Source organism: Psittacula echo (genome assembly GCF_963264785.1).
Source record: "Psittacula echo genome assembly, chromosome: 10".
Taxonomy (NCBI): Eukaryota; Metazoa; Chordata; class Aves; order Psittaciformes; family Psittacidae; genus Psittacula; species Psittacula echo.
Genome location: NC_137741.1, coordinates 3219128 through 3241841, shown reverse-complemented (window position 1 = coordinate 3241841; position 22714 = coordinate 3219128). Strand labels below are relative to the sequence as shown.

Sequence of the window (22714 nt, the reverse complement as noted above, 5' to 3'; positions counted from 1 at the left end):
AGGCTATAAATTTTTCATTGCGTTTTTAAACGAATTACTGACTAGTCCTCAACTTTTGCTTTTAATGCAAATAAAAGCATTAGAAATGTACACAAACCCTTCCAGAGTATGGGTAAACAATACTTTCTTTTGTGACAAAGTCACTTGGAACATTGCCACCTCCCCACCCAACCTCCCCTCATCCTGCCACTACTGCTCTGCAGGAGCACTGTACCCCTGGGTCAACTGACACTCTGCCCATCCCAGGTACTAAGCCCACAACATTCCCGTGGCCTGCTTGCCAGTGAAGCCCTATGAATCCGTTTCCAACACAAATGAGAGAGCAACAAATTTGTGATAAGCAGCCAGGAACGCCGATATGGCAAAGGCGATGGAAAAACATAAGTAACAACTCTTCTCAGTGATGCTGACAGCCTTCTGCATGGTGGCAGTGGAACTTGATAAGGATAAACAGCAACGCAACTAAATAAGCATCACTCATATCATTCCCAGTTTTTCTGGGATCCATCTCCTGACTCAGCTATACAAATACATGTACTAGCATAGCACAAACCCAAGGGACATGGGGCAGGAGGTAGTAGGGCAACTCTTTATGATGACTAACGTGATACATCCTCTAGCATGCCAACCAAAGACAGATCCAGGTAGCAAATCCAGGGAACAACTGAAGGATTGCCTGGCTAGTGACAGCTAGAACCCATACTGCCACTTCCTTCTCTTCTAGCCCTAGAGCATGTTCTGTTATCTTCTCCCATGCTCCCATCCTAAGTTCACAACTCAGAAGAGCTGTTTCAGGGACAAAAGCCAACATAAATCTCTACCAAAAGTTATGGTTAACAGAATTAACAGCTTACTCTTAATTCATTATACTCAGTACAGGGACATTGTATAGGTCCCTCCCCCTTGCCACATTCCTGGTGCCAGCCTGACTTCTTCCTTTGTGCTGGTGCTGATGATTATGAGCCTCCTCACCAAGCCAACTTGAATTGCAAACTTATTACTAAAACTGTCTTTTCTTCACTGGATTCATTTTCTGCGGCTTTAACAAGTTGATTCAAGTTCAGTGGAGGGCCCACAGGTGCTGGTGATAGGGAAAGAAGCCGAAGCTTGCAGCTGGGAGAGGAGGGAAGATGGAAGGAAAAACTAAGCCATTATTTCTGTATTAATTTAGGTGCTGTTTGATGCCACAGCTGAGAGAAGGAAAGAAAATAAGATCTATAAAGAGAAAAGTACTGCTGCAGGGTAATTAAGACCTAGGAGTAAACATGCCAAACGGTGTTTGCCACATGACAACAAACAAATGTGAATCAGAATGTGAATCAGTGCTTGAGCCCAGGAAGGAATGTTTTCTCTGCTATTCAGGAAGCACTTCGATTGTTTGGGAAAGGTGTGAGTCATTAACTCCCGCATGTACAAGTGAGACATCCAAAGCTATAAATACCTGACATACTTCAAGGGCTCTCTGAGATGGAAGAATGGAAAGCTACATGAATTTTTTTCAAAGTTACAGAAGCATAAATCCATGCATCATTTCACAGGCTTTGATTTGTTGTGCTTAGGCTCTTCTGAATTGCATTACCAAAGCATGATGAGCCATAACCTTGAAAGGACCTGTTTTCTTGCTTGTGATGCTTTGGGTTAGCTGAACAGCTATTTGGGATACAAGATGAGAGGTGCACAGGACTTGACAGTCAGAACAGTTTTGTATGTCTGACTTTGCAGGTTACCATAAGCATTAAGTGAAATCACCTTGCTGATGGCAACCAAGAATCTCACTGATACAGTTGCGTGTCATGAAAACAATTCTTCTTCTCTGATTCCATGTCTGCTTGCAGAAGCCCAGCATCAAGGCAGGAAGAAACTCTTACTGTGATCTTGCACTATTGATTCTTATAACAACTGTAGGGCTCTTCAGATTAGAATACACTCAAGCTCTTACTTAATTTGGTTGTAACTCCAAACAGAATTTAGTCCTTTTAAACACAGGTGAAAAGGCTGGTCAGACTTCAGAGGGGGTTTTCATTCTCAAGTGAAAGTCATCACAGCATCACAAAGCTTCAGTGCATTAAGGTTATGAAGCCCTGGTGAAGGATTTGGTTCCTAATCTAGACTTAGCCAGTCTGGCTGTTTAAAGGCAAATATTACTGTAATAATCAAAGCCTGGATCCCACTTCTTCAGATACACAGCTTTAACATTTTGCCTACGAAAGTCATCAAGTGAAGATGCTATTAAACTCCTACACAATCCCTCTACAGAAGATTGTGTTTTCTCCACATGATGGGTACCTCAAAATGATTCTTGCAATGCCTTCAACCTTGGACAAAAAAACAGATTCCAAAGAATACTGAGGGACTGCGCATGAACATGCTACAGGCACCTTCCAGAACGGAACCGTAAAATACCACAAGAGCTCTGGTTAACCCAGGGGAAGCTAAGGAGTGGTTGCACATTACTCTGCTAAGACTGACCAACTCCTGGGAGAACCAACTGCGCAACAGGAAAAGGGCAAAGCAGGACTTAGGAGCCTGGGCACACATGAGACTCATTCACTGACTCCGACCCCACGTCTCAGAATAGGAATACACAAAAGGAACAAAAAACGTGCTTGGCTTTGTGTAAGCACATGGAAAGTGCGATTTTACAGTAACATAAATATTTAATTACACTTTAATATCACAAGTGATATCCTTTCTTAATTCAAATGCCTTTAAAAATTCATATTAAAAATGCTTTAGAACTATATTTTTATTTTCCTTAATAAAAAGACTTAGGAAAGAAATACATTTATGAAGAACTTATTTCCCCACTATTTTATCTTCACAGAGATTGATCAGGTATCGTTACAAGCCAAAGCTATACAAAGTGATCTGTAAAACCTTTTTCTCCTTTAATAAAGAATTTTTTGGGAAGTAAAGCCTGATTGCCCAGACTATCGCCGCAGTTGAAACACTGCAGTCTGCATTTAACCCGTGCTACATGGCTCACAGCTTCATTACTGTTGGAAACCAGCAGACTACGAGGTGGTATTGCTTCCTCTGCTACTACGTTCTAAGTTTTGTGAAGTTCTGTCACTCAGTGCAGGCTTTTTGCTGTTGCACACTTCACATTACAGCCTTTTCAGAAAGTGAGCAAATTTCTATGCATTTGATAAAGAAGGCAGTTGTTTAAAAACCCTGAAGTCTGAAACAAACGTTCCCACTTATTGCCTCAGAGCCAGTAAACCAAGAAAGACCGATGAGCTCATCATCAAAAGTTGCTGCATGCCAGAGCTGCCCAGACTGCAATGTGGTAACACAGAGAACCTCACAACTTCAGCTTGATTGTTCTATTGATGTATTTGGACGTAGTCACCAGGGTAATGCTAATAATTCATGTAAAAAAAAGGCATTTAAAGACCATGTTAAGAACTACCTTGTACTGTGCCATTTATGAATCTTATCTCTCGTACCATCCCAGGAAGCAGAAGCCAACAGCCACTGCACTGAGACCTGATGCAGTTGCCTTTGTGTGTTTGAAGGACAGTAAGGATTTAAACAGTTGTTGCTGTGAAGTCATGAGCTAAATTTGCAGCGTATTTCATACAGTGGTTCCTCAATGTGGCAGCAATAAGAAAAAGCATCAGTTTGTCTTGCTTTCAAGAAGTCGAAGGTAGTGGTGGGGCTTTTCACACTGGAATCACAAATCACTCTACACTGTGCAATTTAAAAAGAATCTAGAGGATGCAGGTTTTCCACAGCAGGGACCCGTCAGGCTGCTCAGCCAGGAGCAATCTTCCACGATCTCCAACACACATTCTTGGACTAAAACACGCAGAGTGGAAAAAGCTAAGTATGCGATGCAACAGACATACATGTATAAACCCATCTAAATGTTCCAGAGAAACAGCTCTTAAAAAGTCTCATTCAAATGATGGCAACATACTCAAGTGGTTCTCAAAACAAACAACGGTAGAACCCTGCAAGAGAAAGACATTTCTGGGTTTCTGCACTGAAGGTTTACTGTCAGACAGAGGAGGCACAGCCAGTTCCTCTTCACTCAGCCTCACAACTTTTGTTTTAAAGCAGTCGGTTGATAGATTTTCCTACTGCATCCACGTATTGTTTTCTCACATTACCAGTCATCTGAGGAATGGAAAAAAATACATCATTCCAGACTGGGCTGAATGTATCAGTCAAGAAATAAAATGTTGTTCTTCGTTGTTGTCACAGACAGAGTGATTTATCAAGCTACTGTCTCTCAGTGAGAATATGGTGAATGTGCAAGCTCATTTCAGTGCAAAGTAAAGCAAGTTAGGTTTAAGATGTTTAAAACCCTAACAGTGGTGTAAGCTATTCTGCTTCCCTCTGTACTGAAATCAGCAAAGAGGTACTGCTATAACCTGTGGTTGAGAGACGAATGAAAGGCAAGGGACAAATCCCCTTCATGGGCTGCAACCTGATCCAGACAGAATTTGTCAGTCTGCACAAACAGAGTAGAAGTAAGTCGAGGGAATGTGGCTGGGAGGTGTGAGAACTTTATAAATATCCAATTCAAAAATGAAAGTATAAATGTATTAAATATTCTGGAAAAATAAACATCTTTATTAGCTAATGACACACGCACAATGGTCAGCAATAGTTACCCACAGGCTCTCAGCTTTGCCCTGCTCATTTTTGCTTTGATGTCAGTAAGTTCTTAATCTTATTAATTCAAGCTTTATCTTTTCATCAAACTTGTGTAATATATAATTTGGAAATGAGTTTCTTAGAGGGACAAGAGCTGTCAAAGATTAACCTGTATCAGATCAGCCTCAGCGAAGTGGTAACAGCATAGGACAAGCCAGAGCCAAAGTTGGAATTTCAGAGCATACGTGCAAATTATTCTTTCTAAAAACCACAGTGTTGACATTACAAGGGAAGAAAAGAGAGGAAAGATCCTATCTTTTGAGCCCTTCATCAAATTACTTCACAATTCACCCACTAAACCTATCCCTGGTTCCCATAAGAGACAGCAATCTGAGACACAACAAGCTTGTGGGTTTTAGAGCATTAAGGGAGAAAAGAGAATGCTGCAACTAAATCTCTGGAGGATGCAGAAGCATTTGGAGTATTTTAAATATCAAAGTAATTTTATGGAATTCATCAGATATAAAAGAGGGGGTCAGCTTGAAATTAGCCCCAATCTATGTGCAAGATACACAAACCAGGAACACAAACTATATAGTGTCTGCAAGTTCCTATGGTTTCTCTCAGTGAGCTTTCTTCAAAGTAATTGTCAAAGACATTAGATGCCAGTATTGAGGATGGTATCTGGTAGCTCTTAATCTATCCCAGCCTCTCATCTTCGAAGCAATTCCGTTTCTGTCTCAGTGTCTAATTTCCATTTTACACATCTTATAATTGTGTTTGTCCTTTTGTCCTTTAAAGTTGACTTTTAAAAGATTCCCATCATTAACACACCTGCAAAGAACAAACAACTTGCTCCCTTTCTGGGTCCTTTGGTTGAGATAAAATTCGGAAAGTTTTAATTATTTTTCCTTACATGTTTTAGAAAGTTGGAAATTGCTTTAAATTGCTTTTTTACAGAAAGTTGTGGGCTTGGACATCACTTTCTTCCGGAAGGGAAGAGATGTATATGCATGCCTTGCAGAGGTTTCAAATCCTTCAACTGTAAGCTAAGTCACAGCATGAGTTACTGTTCACTGTGTCTTCCATCAAGTCCTGGCTATTTTTGATCATACTTAAAATGCTTTCAGTTTCCCTTTGCACATTTAGGAACTCCTCTCAGCCCAGAAATCTTCCACAGGGTTTCTAGAACTCCTTACTAAGATTTTGAAACATTCTGCTGCAGCCCATCTACCTTCTCTACAGAGGTCTCTTTTCATGTTCTTAATGGGTAACACCCAATCTTTTTCTTCTTGGGATATGGACATGCTAACACTTTTTAACCTGTAAAACCAGAAGCTGGCAAATCCTTACCAAGATTAAAAACCCCGTGAAAAATAACTCCCAACACGAAGCTATGCATATTTCATGATACACTCTTTGCTATACACGGGAGTATAAATAGTGTCCACAGCTGTGCAATTTATCCTTAGCCATTAAACGTCTCCACAGTCTCACAATTTCTAAAAGTGTCTGTGCTGCCTACAAATGAGCTACATTAATATAAACAGCACAGGCATGGCCAGAGAGCCTATAAAACAAAAGCCCTAAGTACAGAACTAAACTCAACTTAAAAGTGTCACCTTCCGATTTCAGAAATAAGAGCTTGTTACAATTTCACAGCTGATCAATTTGCCAAGAACGCTTTCCAATGTTTTGATCCCACAGTCTCAAATTCCTGGTTTATATTCCTTGGGGGAAAACGAGACCCTGTTTAAATAGAACACAGCCAACCAGCCTCTCTGTGCTCTGACTGCTCAGCTTATGCACTGGAGACACTTTGCATCCTGCTGAAGTCCAAGAATAGTTTGACCAATACACCCAATAGCCTCCTGATAGAGGAGATGATGAAATAGCCTGGAAAGCCTGAGACACTGAAACAAAGGCTCAGTCTAACAGCTAGGCACAGCAACATAACTGAATGTGGGTTCATTGTCTCAGGTCCCAAACAAACATGTTCATCATATAGGCAATACTATTAAATGAACCAAGACTGTTCACATGCAGCACTTTGCAGGGGACTAAGTGAGGCTACAATAAGCTGTACACTGTATCTTATCTCCATTTTAAGAATGAGCAAGTTTCTTAACCTCTTTGTCTCAGTTTCCAAGGCTACAAGTGAGGCACGACAAAGACAGGAAGAAAAACCAGATATTTTTTGGCTCCTAGTTTTTCTTTGCTTCTCTTTGCTGTTCAGCCATCTTATCTCCCTAAGCTGTAGGCTTTAGTTATTTAAGTACACATAGTATTCTGTGCAGCCTGGGGTTTTGGTGATTCTAATCAGCTTTCCTTTTTGCAAATCTGGCCAATCGTTTGGTGACTAAACTTGATCTCTTCTTGCTTATATGCACTTGGAAATAACCAAAGAAACAATACCCTGAGCAGCACTAGCTGAGGAAAGGACACATTCCTATAACAAAGTTAAACCCTACTATTTTTAAAGGTATGCAAATGATGGCAGAGAAGACAGGAAGCCACATTCAAAGTGGAAATCAAAGCCAGTGTTTTGTAAAATTTCGGGAAAAACTTTGAAAACTGGCATTTTCTACTTTTCTCCCCCAGAATGTCTTTGTTCACTGCTAAAGGAAAAACAAAGCATCAGGAAAACGAAGTGATGTCCCTCCTCCGCAGAGAAGTAATGCAGTCTCCTCCCCCTTCCAAAGGGGATCACAGTTTGCCAGCTTTGGCAGTCACTGTAGTATTCAAAATAGAAATGAATCCCAAAATGTGATTTGGCAACCAAGCGCTGACTATTCAGCCAGCCTGTTTCCCCCTCTTTTCCACTTCCTTTCTACCATTCTATTAATATCTAGAGAAGCTTTCAAACACTTCAGAGATTAAACGCACACGCAGCCACCATCTAGACAAAGAGCCCCATGAACTTTAACACATATGCAACATGTGAATCAGACAGACCCGGCTTTGTAAAGAGTGTTCCTTGTATGGCCAGTTCCCAGGCTGCTGCGACATGTCAAACAGCTGCTCTTATTCTTACACACAGCTTGAGCTTGAAGGGAGGCACCCTGTATGCCTTCCTAAACCTGGAAGCACCAGCTCATTTCTCCCTGTTGATTTGTCCCTAGTAAAAGCCAACACCAGCAAACTTTCTAACAGGTTCCATCAATTTTTCAGCATGCAGAGGCAGAACTAAGATTGCCACAACATAAGTTTTCGCCTACAATAGTGTCAATCTGAGAATCCAGAATGATATTTCATAGGTATTTCAAGGAAAGCATGAAACACTGTTGAAAGAAAATATCAGGGCAAAAGATGGTAGATGAATGAGACCCAGAGCCTCCACAGGGATACCCAAATGCACTGCCAGAGTGAATTCCACTAGCTGGAGTCAGTGTGCAAGGAACTCCTCCCAAAACAATTGTTTTGGAAAAAACAGATTTAATATGAAACACAGCTTGGCACAGGGTGGGAGCAGTAAGCCAGCTGTCACAGATGATTGAAGCACTAACAGAAAGCACGGTTTACTAACACAGGTAAGAAGCTAGAGGGGAGAAAAAAAAACCCAGTTCAGCTTTAGAATGTTTTCAAGGAGAGGAGCAGGTCCTGTGGCAGGTACACCCACTATTTCAGTGGCCTCAAATCTTTAAACCCACTGACTTCTCACTAACTAGGAAGCATAGGATATAAGTTGAGTCCATCTTATGCATTCACAGACTAAAAGCAGCCAAGTAACTGAATCCACAAACGTGGATGGATGCCAGCCAGCAGACCAGTTCCCATAGTGCATTCAATTTCTAAGATGGGCAAAGTGTCTTCAATAGGTTTATGCAATCTTTACATTACCAAAACATTCCTATTCAGTAGCTTGCAACATACCTGCAGAAAATGTCAGGACCACAATATTTTCATTCAAAGACTATAGAAACTTCTCAAGCATTTTTAAGCAACATTTTGTCTTCCCTAAGTTTGAAGTCTTATAATCCAATCCCAAGGCCTTTCTAAAGTCATTTCTGCTTTGCTATCAATGAAGCTGTTCAAAGGCAGCATCAGGAAGACCCAAAGATTGATCTCACAGATCATTGGTCCAGGCAGTGTTTGTAAACTGCTGACCCAAACCTATGGAGAATTGCCAGGACCTTGTGGATCAAGACTTACAGCTTGCTGGACAACTGAAACTGACTTGAAAAACAAGGTTAGCCTGGCAGTTTTTCCTAAAGAATTCAAGAGTTCAGGCTAACTGAGTCATATAAGCCCACACAAGCAAATCTGCGCATTGTTCTGATCTTCCCCTCCCTCAAAATGCATCGTGTTCTCAGTACAATACTACTGCAGAAATAATTCAGGACTTGCCAAAAGCTCCCACCACACTCTAATTACAGCATTCCTATTCTGTATGTTCTTGAAGCAAACAAAATCTCAATCAGCCTGCTAAAAACCAGCCAGTACTTCAAAAATCTTCAATGCAGATTAAGAAATAAATCTCTGCCATTAAGTATTAGCCACAGCAGCCTACTTCAGAACCTCATTTTCTAGCTGCAAGATAAGACTGTGGTGCACACATGGAAGCTGCTCTGCAAAAGAAATGACAAAGGCATCAACTATTTTCACCCAGTTATTTTAATGCAGATTGCTGTTATTTAATGTTTCAGATAACTTAATGGTCATTCCACTTTGCCTTTTTGGTTGCTGTTTTCAACTGATTCAGTTCCAGGAGCAAGGATGTTTGCATTGTCCGTGATTTTGGCACAGTCAGCATTCTGTTGGTAACACTAAGCTTTATTTTAGACTTCAGCATATTTTACAGAAGAGTTAAAAAGTAATAATATGGGTGTATGTCATTCTGCCAATCTCACTCATCTTATCAAGTGTTAGGCAAGACCTGACAAGACTTGAATGCATTTTACTGGTTAGCCTGTCTGAATGCATTTTACTGACAGCCTGTTTGATCCCTTGTCACAAGCGATGGAAGAAGTGATCTTGAGGTCAATGATGAAACTTGTAAAAATGAGGCTTCCTTACTTAAAAAGGACTTATTCAGTCCCTGACTTCAAGTTTAAAGGCAGGATCTTCAATGCTCTAAAACCAGCAAACCCCTATTTTTCTGGGCACTCTTCTCCTATCTTAAAACTGACATTTCTGATTAAAACAATCTGAAAACTAAACAACAACTGAGCATCATCCCAGTCTCCAAGTTTTCCTATTGCTGAACAATACAGAGATTAATTCCAAAGATTACTCCCAAATCACATGCTAACTTTAAGTATTCAGCCATGCAAAAAGTAACTACTCATCAGCAAGTCTGACTGCAAGCTTCTGATTTGCAGTGCAGCTTCTCCAACTCACAGACAGAAATATTTAACTAGCAAAAGAAACGCTTGCTCTGAACAGACCGTAACACATGACCTGGCATGTGCTTTGACAGCAAGATATACAAGAAAGATGACAATACAACACAGTTACACAAACAAAATGTAACAGTGCCAAGATAAGCCTCTAGAAATACACTTCATGATGCAAAGCCATAAATCTTCACTATTTGAACTAAAGACTTGAAGCTCTTAGAAGGAGTAGCCTAGCTCAGCCTAACTGCTGAGGTCAAAGACATACCCATACTGTATTATGGCAACTAAATAAATATTTACCAGAGCTGTTTTCAAAAGGCTGGGTTAGCAAAGTGAGTAATACCAAGAGTGTGTTCTGGGCCCTCTTTTATGTTAGAGCTGGAATAGTCGACTTCAGACAAGCTTTTAGTTCTCTTATCTGTTAAATCAGGAGATGATGGAGTTTGGGGGTTTGATTGGAGATGATTGAATAAGCCATTTCCCTCTCCTGTCTCTCTGCTTCCAATGCACAGCCAGCTGGGATGATCACTGAATGTCTCCTCACTTTGAAGGAAAAAAGATTAGCAAACAAAAATCAGACCAGATTTCTGGAAGGAGATGAGAACTTTAGTCATGCCTCAGCCAGTGAAATACTAGGTACATACGCTGCTGTGTGTGGAAATCACCCTTACCTTCTACTGCACTACTCTGCAGATAGAAATGGGCTCTTCCTGAAATACGAATATAACTGGAGATTTAACAGTACTTCCTAAAACAGTATCAATAGCCACTTCAACATAGATATGTCTTTAAGATATACATATACACATCCAGTCAAATTTGAGCTCAGACACAGTTCTCAGTAGGAAAAGAACACAAACATGTCTCCTCCTTCAAGTAAAGTTTGCAGAATGCATTTCTTCCTAACAGTTCTTCCCTAAAAAGTTGATTTAGAGTTATAAATCTTTTCTTAACCTATGGATTTCAAAGCAACACAACATAGAATGATCATGTCTGTCCAAGATCTTCATGGCCAAAGATATTTCCAATCAGACAGCTCTCTTCAACTATCAAAGAAAATTATATAACTTCACTTTCACAAATACTAGAATGAGTCTGTTAGCAACTGTTTCCTATAAAACTATAACACTACATTATTAAATGTAAGATACAAATTAGCAGAATTTGGTGTATGGAAGTGCCAGAAATGACTAGCTTACAGAACCAAACAACAAAATAAACCACAGCTCCTAAAGCTGTTTCTCCAGTTCCTGGACTTTTTCCCCTCTCAAAACAGGCACAGTCACTTCTCTAAGTTAGCCTTTTTGCCAGATACCAGATTGGTGCCTTCAGTCCCAAGTCTGCTTTGTCCACTAGCCTCTAATTATGAAGTGAAAGAAGAAAAAAAGCAGAGAAACTAAGTAATTCAAACAAAAGTTGCAAAACCTAACAGCTTCCAGTTTGTGCCAAAATACCCCCAGAAAGTTATAATCTTGTATAGAGAAAGTCCCAATGATCTGGAATTCTAAAAGTACTAAAGAAAATATTTTGTATTCTGAAGGCTGCACATTGAAGCCTCCCATATGAACTTACAGAGCTGGAAGACAGGAACTCTTCTCAGGTTTTACAGCAAATAAAGCAGCAAATACTTTACTAAACCCAAACTAAAAACCTGAGCTCATGCTCAGAACATTACAACCATAAAAGTTATGTAATAAAAAGCACAAAGCTCAAGAGTTGCTCATCTGAAAAATATGCAAAAAAACCCTTCAAAAAGACACATTTATTCCAACACATCTTAAAGAGGCAGAAGAGATTATGTTCCCTCTGTTTTCACATTGGGTACAGCTTTTCCAAAAGGAAATGCTTATCACAGGTCCCAGCATCGCCTGTAAAACAGGGCAGACACATCAGGGTTGCACCAATTTGCAAAGCAGCATTTAGAAAGATATCTTTACTATGAGAACCCTTCACTTTTCTCTCTTATGGCAAAAATAAAAAAAGCAGACTTTATATTTCAGTATTTTTTCCCTTTTACTAAAGGCTAGATTTCTGATTTTTCAGGTACTGCTCAATTAATCCCAGGAATCATATCCCTTTTGCTCTCTGCATGTTTTCTGTTCTTAAACGACACTGTCATGTCCACCCAAGGATGTGGAAGTGATGCGTTAATGTGATGTATAACATGTTACTTATCAGCCTGAGGAAGGCAACTTGTGAAGATATGATTGTCCATTCTCCTTGTACTTTCTAAGCTTTCAGAATAGAAACTGAGGTTTAGTTCACCTGTCAGACTAACAAAGAGAGTTTCTTTTGTGGCATGACAGCTCTTCCTTCTAAACCAGATCATAAAACCACCACCAAGAAAAAGCCAAGCATGCTCAAGAAAAACCATTAGAGGTACAGACTGATGGCTGCAAATCCTAGAATTGATCTTCCCTGCAGAACAATTGCCCCTGAAACTTCTGGGAGAGCTCACAGAATAAGAGTGATGGAAAAAACCCCTTTGAACCATGTGGCAAAATCAAGTGAGTTAAAAGCAGCTGCGATGTGCAGATACTTTACTTACAGACATTTTGTAAACTGGCAGGAAAAAGCCAAATAAAAATTGCAAGGAACCCTCTATTGCCTTATGGTCACAAAAAGGAAAGAAATAAAGTTTTAAATCTTATCTAAAGTGTTCCCATATCACCTGAAGTACAAGCTGGAATGGACAACTATCTTGCTTGTTACAAGCAGGAGAAATCCAAGAGGCCATATCCAGAGAGAGACTGACTTTGATACAGACAGCTGATGAACACTCCTCTATAGTGTGCACACCAAAAAGTATAACACTGCAATTTGGGGAAAAGCAGAACATGTATTTGTTTAGAAAATGACACTGATTTTCAATTATTTCACTTGTTCAGTATTTGGTTTTTTACCCACAACTCAGCTATTTGCAGTCAGCACAATCACTGCAACAATGAACCCAAACTGGCTTCTGATTCTTCCAATGTATTTTGAACAGTCTTTGTGATTATTGTTTGATGGAAAATGTACACCAGCTCCTTCAGGCAGCACAAGAAGAACATGTCTGTGTTAGGCATATTATACAATTTCAGGGACTACTGGTTGAACTTCAAACCCTCTCTCAGGAAGCAGGGCTTGCCACTGAAGACATTATTCATCATGTGAATTAATATTCCCTTCTGTGTTCTACAGATTATACTTGGATTGGATGCTTAACTCTTGTATGAAGGCACCCAAAGTCAGCTTTCTATGTAGGCAGATGGTGACTTCATATGCAGATAACTGCAGGTACTTGACTCTGGGAAGAAAACAATTATGTAACATTTGGAATCTTAAGAAATCTAAATCCCACCTATGTTTAAATGCTGCTGCTTTGGTATTTCACCTGTTTACTGTTATTTCCCATAAGAATTATTAGCGTACGCACATCAAGTGCCCTGGCAGTTGTGTAGGAATGTTTGAGAAATACCATTACACAGCCTTTCCATAATCTCCTCTGCAGGGGGTTGAGCAGAACCCCGTGATAACCCATGCTGGTTATCTTTTTTAACATGTTTCTATACAACACTGTTTCTCAGTCCGCAAACGTGTCTTCAAAAGGTCTGTCTGCTGCTATCTCCATTGTTCAGGAATAGCTCTGTTGATTTATGCTGATAAACAAAGATAATGTACAACCATAAGCCACAAAGTCAATCTGCAAAGGACAGAGTAGGAAAAAAGCCTGCAATGCTGTCACCATTATGCACTACAGAGAGAAATTACAGCCTTGTAGAAAAAATAAAGGGGGTGGTGGTGGTAAGAACCTGGCTTATATTTTTTTCATTACAATGCCCCAACTTCTTGCTATTTGCACTATGATGCAATCTAGTATGATTTGCAATACTGTATTTAAAGAAGGTATTTACTGAATACCATACTGATGCTGAGAGTCAATACCAATCAGAAAGGAACCTGATTCAGCTTCTCTCTTTGGAAGTAACTGCACAAACAATTGAAACAATCAAACCCTTCTCACATTCCAACAAGCAGAAAAACAGAGATAATTACACGGAACACAGGAGAACTCACCATGACTAAAGCTCCAGTGCAGCTGAGGAATCTCCGTCTAACCACTTTGCAATCTCACCTTAAACCTGCAATGCTGTTGCGGGAGGTTTTTCATGGCAACTGTTACTAACAGTATCTCTCTATCAATTGCTAGAAACAGGTACTTTATATACCAGCCTGCAACAACCCTTCTGAGGTACCAGTTTCTCAGCAATTCTCTTAAAAGAGCCACCTTTGGAAGAGATAAGTGGGTTAACTTGTAAGGAACCATGACCCAGCACCCTGCCTGCCAACAGGTTCATGGAGCAAGATGACAATTACGATACTGCAGCCAGAACCAATAGATTACAAGGTAAATGAAATGTACATTAAGCTCTGCTTGTACTGACATTTTCTCTATCAGGGGTACTGTCTTTGCTCTACAAGAAATACCTACTAGGCAAAATTCATAGGCACAGGAGCACTTCAAGCTTCAGCAAGCTTTATCCTAACACACCTTTGTTTTCTGCACTTCCCAAGCAATCTTTTGTAGCCAGGGACAGTGACCTTCAAATGTGAGTCTGCCCCTTTTTAGGAAGGCCTGCCATAATCCTGTCAAAACTTTGCTGTTATAATCGAAAGGAGACATTACTGGCAGCTTCACTGGCAGCAGAGCAGGCTTGAGGCTTTCTTGCTCAGAATCTGATATTCCATTGCTTTAAGCTTCCAAATCCAACCCAACCAACCAAACAACAAAACACAGAGTATGAAAATACAATTTTATAGGTATAAAGCTCTAAAATAATGGTCATTTATGCCCTGGATGTAAATTTAACACCAAGTTCAGCGAGTCATTCCGCTGACTATAACAGACTACAAACTGTTGCCAGATCGAAGCATGTGTAACTGCTCATATTGAGGGTTTTCACATACCCCACATTCTCTGCATCTTTACTATGAGCCATCTCCCTGCTTCTAAAAACATAGAATGTCTACAGTTTACAGTACAAAAGTCATTAAATAAACTATCTTCTTCAAAGATCATTCCAAACAGTAGGAGTCACAGTCCTTAACCATATAGTTACAGACATAAAAGTTCAAGACTGAGGAATATTGTGCAACCTGTTTTTAAGGAAAACTACCCAATCTGGATGAGGGAGGCAGAGAAACAACAATTAGTGAGGCTTAAAGCAAATGGAAAAACAGTTACACAATATGATTTACTCCTCCACGGAAAACTTCAATACTAACATTCATTCTCTCTGCCCTTGTCCATATTTGCATTAAACTTCCAAGTTTATTAAAGCAATACTGATGTAATTCTGAGCCTTTACAGAGAGAATCAGTGATTTTTAACAGGATTTCAAGCAGGTTCTGGGGTTATTCTGCAGAAGACTATTAAGGCTAATAGAAGGTAGAAAGGCAAAACTTGCCCAAGGAATAAAGGTGCTATAAGACCAGTGGTTACCCAAGGACAGTTTCAACCCAAGAGTTACAGGATTTTTGAATGTCTCTATTACCTTCAGGCATGCATGTTTCTGAATTTACTGGCCAATTTTGGGGGAAATTATGGGGTTTTTTAACTGTTCATTAAAAGAGCCCACAGAAAGGACAACAAGTAGTATAAAAGCAAAACAACAATGCTCACCAAGAGGCTATTTGTCAGCTGAGACACCACCAAGAGCATCTGCAATATCTACAGAGACTTACAGTGGGAGGGAACATACATGAAGTCAATGCAGAAGGATGCCTGTATTTGTTCATGTTTATCCTGTACATTTAAATGTCTTTAAATGCATATGTAGGTTTTTCTGACAGCAAGAGCCGCAGAGCTTGAAGACCGGATATAAATATATACATGCAGAATGTACACCTTTTGTATTATACACCTTCTTCGTCCTTTGGTAGAGAGGCCTGTATAAATACAGGCATTCATCCAAGAAAGAACATTCTAGGATTGAGATCTGCACTTGTTTATTGGTTTTACAAAAACACGTAAGGCCAAACTGTGACTGTATCACTACATAGCTTATTCTATGGAATAATATAATAATCCAAATCTTCTTGAACACCAATAAGGTTGCATTTGGCAAATTATGTGCTAGTAGCATATTTGCTGAAATAGCACTAACTTCGTTAAGTCAGCAATCTTCCTTTTTAGCACCCCACTGAACTGGTGTCTCAGACAAGATGTTAGTAACACGAGAAGCCTACAATGTTTAGCCTGGCAGGATTTTTATCCATTTCTTGACTGCGATTTCAAAACCTTTGGGTGAGAATGTCTCCTGCAGTCACCAGTGACTGCGCATTAAGATGGTTGAGCATTTTTCAGCATTTATATTTAAGTGCATGTAAGGGTTTTTAACTTAAGTATTATTCTAAAGTAAACTGTGGGATAAAGCCTACAAATGGATTTAAAAATAACTTTACCAGGTAATATTTATCATTTTGTGCACTTCAAAAGAATTAAATATTTTTCCCCTTGTTTAGCGTTTCATTTCATGGGGAAATTAAACATCCCCTCCTCTAAAAACTGGCAACTAACACCTACCCCTGAGCAAAAAGAACCATGAATTCTGAAGGTATTATGACAAATCAATGCTGTCAAATACTTTTTACATGCCATATTTACCCATCCTTTAAACACAAAGGTCGCTATTTGGTGATCAAAGTACAGATGTCAATAACGGTCATTGTAATCTTTGCTACTGCCACTGCAGTTCATGCAAAAGCATCTTGGTTAAGGCCAGGCCCATACGTAGCAGCTATGGGTAGGGAACCTGCTATGGGACCCAAGAACTCACACAAAGGGGAAACTAGTCAGGGTGACAACTTTCCCCAGAATCAAAAGCTTAAAAAAACGCCTCAGTTACACACTGATTATGAAATACTTTTTCAAGTGGTGTGGTTTCAAACCGATTTTGTACTCATCCTGCACAGCAGTATGTGTTTATAGGGAGGAGAGAAAGATTGAACTAAGCTCTAGAGGGGTTCTGAAATTCTGATGTTCTTCATGTCATCTGAACAGACAAACCCAAGGACATTTATGGTAAAGCTGTTTTGTAACTTGGTGAGCTAACACGGTAACTGTTGTAAGGAGCTGATGGGGTCCCATAAGAAAATCAATTTAAAGAAAGTGACCTCAGAGCTACATACACTGTGCAGCGTTCCTCTGTCTGTATTTTCAACAATCAGGCAATCTCAAACCAACTCAGTCCACTTAAAGAGATGTGGGGAAAGAAATTTCTTCAGTGACTCAGCCACTTACATATCTTAGGAAAAAGGAAGATTGAAAATTTCCCACATGCTTGGTCATTCCTGCTTCTGATTTAGGAAACGCAGAAGAAAACACAGAGCCTACAACACTAAACCATGCTTTTTTGAAATTACAGCTCAAATATTGGACAACTAATCAGAATTGTTACCAAGCAAAAAAAGTCATTTATCCTTGTCTCTTAACACAGCAGAAATACTCCAGCTCTCGTATTCTTCTCAGTGTATACTGCTTACCTGTTCTCCTTCACCTTGCTTTAAAACCAGTGAAAGTCAACCAGCAAGTCTTATTCCAGTTTGCAGGCTGCATTTTTCCACTTGAAATGTAAAACAGGATGGTAATGAAAATTCTACATTATTGTGCTGATACACATGAAACAATGAAAGTATTTCAGCCTTAGTCCAATGTAAATCCCAGTGCGATGCTTAGCCCTTAAAGAGTGGCCATGTGTGGGAGCACAGAGGGGTGGGAGAACTGGTAATACCCAAACCCCCTCTATGCACACAAGGTCTCTACCAGCCTATCACAGGTCATGCAGTCACAGAAAGTGGCACCATGCTCCTGCAACCCTTTCTGGTACTAGCATGGAGAATCTGAAGCCTCTTTTCCTTGGCTGAGGACTGGAGCCACACATCTCCCCCTCCAAAATCCATGTTACTTTATGCACATATCAAGCGGATTTTGCCTCACTGGTGATTTTTGGCTGCCACTACCAGCCAGTAAAAACTCCCTATGGCTTCCAAAGAACCTGACATTATCTCTTTGAACTTTCAAAGTTCAACTAATAAAGCACAACACGTTTTTCAGCTTATGATTTTTGTACTGTAAGTAGGTTAAAAACATCTGGAGCTATCACATATTAATAGGAGAAAGATAAGGAAGTTTTCTTTCCAGTTTCCCCATGTCAGGTGTTTTCTTTACAATCACTTTTCACATTGCATGAACCCCACAATATTCACAGTGCTTTTCACAGTGCAACACTATCTCCTCGTTAGACCCACATCATTTGAATTTCGATAGTGTGCCCATACCCGAATGTCAGCTATGACACACTGACTACACGGGAGGGAGCAGCTCGGCAGGATTCCTCGGGAGCTGCAGCAGCACAGGAAGTGGGAACAGTGTGGACGCTGGCAGGAGACAGACCTCATCTCTGATCTGCACCTAGCAATGCCCAGTTTAGACCTTTGGGGCTCTCTCTTCATGGCTGGCCACCCATACAAAAAAATCCAGAAGGGACCACTGAGTTAACATCACCTGAAATCCCACCTCATCAGAAAGCAACTGGAACAAGAGAAGCAGCAGCAAGGAGTAAAGCTGCGGATCCCCATGGAGAAAAGGGGAAAGAAAACACGGGCAGCCAATGGGGATGGGAGTGTCTAATTCTAAACTGGGATGAGGGGCAGCTCTAGGAAAAAAGGAAACCTAAGAGCAAAGACTAAACAGGAAAAAGGAAAGTAGAGACATAGGAGAGTAATTTCAGGAACAAGGCAGAGAAAACATGTTGCAACTTGTCAACTTACAGTAAGCTCTTCATATACACATTTTTCCTAGCACAATACAGAAGGGTAACAGTTATTACCAATGTCTGTGACCCTAATCAATAACTTACAATAGTGATCTTAATACTTTACTATCCTGTTTAGGCAAGAAAATATTTAGGAGCCATTTCGGCAAACAGCATTCCCCCCCCCCTTCCCCCAATTATTTTTTTTAATGAATGATTCTGAAGGGGGGCTATAGGGATGCTGGGGAGGGACTATTCATCGGGGACTGTAGTGACAGGACAAGGGGTAACGGGTTCAAACTTAAATAGGGGAAGTTTAAAGTTTAGATTGGATATAAGGAAGAAATTCTTTACTGTGAGGGTGGTGAGGCACTGGAATGGGCTGCCCAGGGAGGTTGTGAATGCTCCATCCTTGGCAGTGTTCAAGGCCAGGTTGGATGAGGCCTTGGGTGCCATGGTTTAGTGTGAGGTGTCCCTGCCCATGGCAGGGGGGTTGGAACTGGATGATCTTAAGGTCCTTTCCAACCCTAACTATTCTATGATTCCAACTACTTCTGCTCTGTGGAAACTAATGAGGAAAGCGTGCATAGTTTGGTAAATGTGTTTGCAAGCAGATTTCCTAAAGAGCTGAAAAGTCAGAAGCATAAATTACCTGGGAAGTTGAAATGGTATTTTGCCTCTTTGCTCTCTCTCTCACTGAAGCAACTACAAGACTTACCAATACACAGGGAACACTGCTGGTTTGAAATAACTGTGTGTTTATTTACATCGTTAATGAACGTTCTGAAACAGGAGATGCAAATGTTGCATCGGGAACGAAGCTCACTTTCTTATCACTTGCTCATTTACACACGCATGCAGCTGGGGGAAGTGCCTGCCTGCAGGAAGGCCAGGCAGGAAAGGCTGCTGGCTCCTCGCTCTGCAGCCCAGCCTCGGGAATCACACTCTGCACCTCCTTCCACTGCTGTTCAGGTGAGAAAGAGCCATTCAAGCCAAACAGAACATTCCAACAAAGTAATTTAGGAAGTCCGCGAATTAAGTTTGAGATATCCTAACAATAAGGTAAAACCATCATAAAATGAATACGTAAGATTAATCATGGAAAGTTACTCATGGAAAATTGGTAATTCGCTTCTTGCACAGTTCTACATTTTAGAGGACAAAATGAGGTTTTCCTGAAAACACACTGGAGCAGCAGCTCTGCCAGGAAGATGCTTCATCTGGATAAGTCATCTTAGCCACTTTACAGACAAAACCTTTTAAGCCAGTGTGAAACTAGATTAAGAGCTCTAACTAGTCAAAACGACCAAATAAAACATCCACAAGTATTTCCTGCTCTGCTACACCACCGGTATCAAACTGTCTGGATGAAGTTGTGAGTCCAACAAAAGTCATACAGAATTAAATACATCTAACGTATAACAAAGGTAGTTGTTCAGCTGGCAATTTTAGACAAGTCGAAGTAAACTTTGTAACTGTAGAACCTAATTACTGGAATTCCACAAAGCCTTGGCTCCTAAAACAACTGAGTGTTCTTTTCTTCCTACCCATACAACACGTGTATTATTTTTTTCCCCAAATAGCTGAGAATAAAGTGCTTTAACAGACACCGGACCACCTTTAAGCCACAACGAGTAAGGGGAAAAACTCTGGAGCCCGTTATGAAGCACTTAAAGAAGAATGAAAGCCAAGCTCTGCGAAATAAAACATCAAAGACAGTAAACAGAAATCACGGTCTCCAAAAAGGGAACCCTATTAAATTCGAGGTCAGAGATCCACCAGGCAACGCTCCTCCTCCTCCTTGTGTTCACCTAAGAGCAGCCTGGCCAGTCTGTGTTAGGTATCAGCCGTCCGGTAAGTAACTAAAGCATTGCAATGTATTTACATCGTTTCACTTGCTGTCCCAACCCAAATCCCAGCCCTTCCAGTTTAGTCTCAGCTTCTCCCGCAATAAAAACAGACACAGAGACCGACCCACCTACAACTCCAAAATAACCTTCAAGAGAAAAGGAAGCACCGAGAGCCTGCAGAGGATGGAATGTCGCTACACACGTACAGACTAAGGCGTAAAGCCTTTCATGTCAGGAATTCGCAATAATAACAGGGTAAGGACGGAGCCCCGACAGGGACAGCATCCACCTGGCACCCACAGCGGCTTTACCGGGCAGTTCCTAGAAGGTGTCCGCCCGGGAGCCGCGCAGCGCTCCCCAGCAGCGGGGCGGGGGGTCCCAGCGCACAAGTTCCACCCGAGCCCAGGGGGCTGTCGGCAGCGACCCGCGGGCGCTTCGCCTCGGAGGGGGCGAACGCGTCGCACGGCCCCGCGGGGGGCCGCGGGGAGGCTGCCGGCGCCAGCCGGACGCTCCGGGCGCAGCGAGCGACCAGCGCCGCTCGTTGAGGGGGAGGGCGCCCCCGGGACCCCCTCAGGCAGAGCGGGGAGGACCCCCCCCTTCCCGGCCCGCCGCGGCCCCTTCCCGCTGCCCCCGGCCAGGGCCCCGCGGAGGAAACCCGAGCCGCCTCCGGCCTCCCCTCACAGCGCAAGGGGCCATCACCCCCCTCCGCGCCCCGCGCTCGGACCGGCCGCTCACCTGGCAGGGGCTCCGCGGCCCCGCGGCGCCTCCCGCGGGCAGGCGGCGAGGGGAGGCGGCGGAGGCGGCGCTGCTGCAGAGGCTCCGTAGGGGCCGGTTCCCTCAGGCAGGCACCAACCGCCGGGACGGGGGCTGCGACCGCGCGCAACAACCAACTCCGGGCGCCGCCGGCCGCGGCCCGGCCCGGCCCCGCCCCCCGCGCGCACACCACAGGAGAGGGGGGGGACACCCCCTCCTCTCCCTCGCTCTGTCTCTCACGCCCATTGGCTGGGGAGCAGCGAGGGGGCGTGGCGCCGGCTCGGGTGGTGCGCGGTGGGCGGGCCCGGCGCTCAGAAACTACAACTCCCGGCGTGCCTCGCGCTTCGCCTGGCCCCTTTAAAATTGGCTCGCGCCGACTGCGCGCGCAGGTGTACAAATAGTGTGGTCTCGTTTTACGCGTAAAAAGTAGTCCCGGTGCGTTGTTTGAGCTCCCGCCCCAGGCCGCGCTCCTGAGTAAGGGTGGTGGAACGGGAGGGCAGCGGCCGGTGCCACCGGCCCGGCTGGGGCGTTCTCCTGCGGGGTTTCTCGGGGAAGACGGGAGGGCCGCGTTGAGGCGGTGGCGGAGGGATCCGAGTGGGATTGGGAGAGTGGTAATGCGACTTGCGCGAGAGGTAGGCGGCAGCGGCTGCGCGGGCTGAGGGGAGCGAGGTCCGGCGGGCGACCCCTCGCCTTGGGGAGCCGCCGCCCGCAGGTCAGTCGGGAGCGACGCGCCCGTGAGCCCTTCTCTGCTCCTCTCCCCTACTGGGGCGGGGGCCGCCGGGCACCGCTCCAGCCGCGGTGAGAGCAGGGAGGCGAGGAGCGGCCCCACTCACAGCGCTGCCGGCGGCCCGGGGTCGGCCTTCCCCAGCGGCCAGGCCTCGCGGCTTCCTTGCCGGCCTCCCGCGCCCCGAGCTTGCCGGCCGATGCCCGTTTGCTGTGGCCCGCCGGTGAGGAGGGCTGGGGTGTCCGCCAGAGCTCGCGTTGGGTGAGGGGGAAGAGCTGGGCGATGGTCTGGGCATTTGGCTTCCTCTGTGCTTCCTTATAACCCTTAATCTCGTCCCTCGGTTCCCACGAAGCGATAAGAGGTGTTAATATTTGATGGTTCTTTAATTCTATTTGGTTTTTGTTTCATTATGTCCATTCACTGTTTCTGTCTCAAGCAGATCATTTGTCATAGTATGGTGTTCTAGTACTTCTTTCCAGTAATAGGTGTTCACCTTCAGGTGCCTGTTTCTGAGGCGCTTAAAGTTTCTTACTATGAAGGTGGCAGAGAAAGCCCCGAGCCTGAAGTGCAAACACTGGAGCCACGTGCCTTATGAGGCGCCATTCATTCAAATCCTCTGGAATACCAGGCCTGGCCCTCCCTGGA

The 22714-nt window shown here is 42.8% G+C and overlaps 2 protein-coding genes across 7 annotated transcripts in view; one reads left to right on the top strand and one right to left on the bottom strand.

The window, feature by feature from the left end:
* The window catches only part of PEAK1 (pseudopodium enriched atypical kinase 1), a 114840-nt gene extending 93334 nt beyond the window's left edge, over nucleotides 1-21506 (bottom strand). For all 4 annotated transcript variants that reach the window (XM_080626311.1, XM_080626312.1, XM_080626310.1 and 1 more), the window contains exon 1: nucleotides 21328-21506. The gene's annotated coding sequence lies outside the window, so the exon portion shown is untranslated. The remainder of the gene's footprint in view (nucleotides 1-21327) is intronic.
* Nucleotides 21507-21740: 234 nt separating this feature from the next.
* The window catches only part of HMG20A (high mobility group 20A), a 40906-nt gene continuing 39932 nt past the window's right edge, over nucleotides 21741-22714 (top strand). Inside the window, exon 1 of one of the 3 annotated variants that reach the window (XM_080626584.1) lies at nucleotides 21741-21819. The gene's annotated coding sequence lies outside the window, so the exon portion shown is untranslated. Of the gene's footprint in view, nucleotides 21820-21948; nucleotides 21978-22011; nucleotides 22058-22714 lie in introns of those variants that run through there. The other 2 variants (XM_080626585.1, XM_080626586.1) reach the window with 2 other exon arrangements.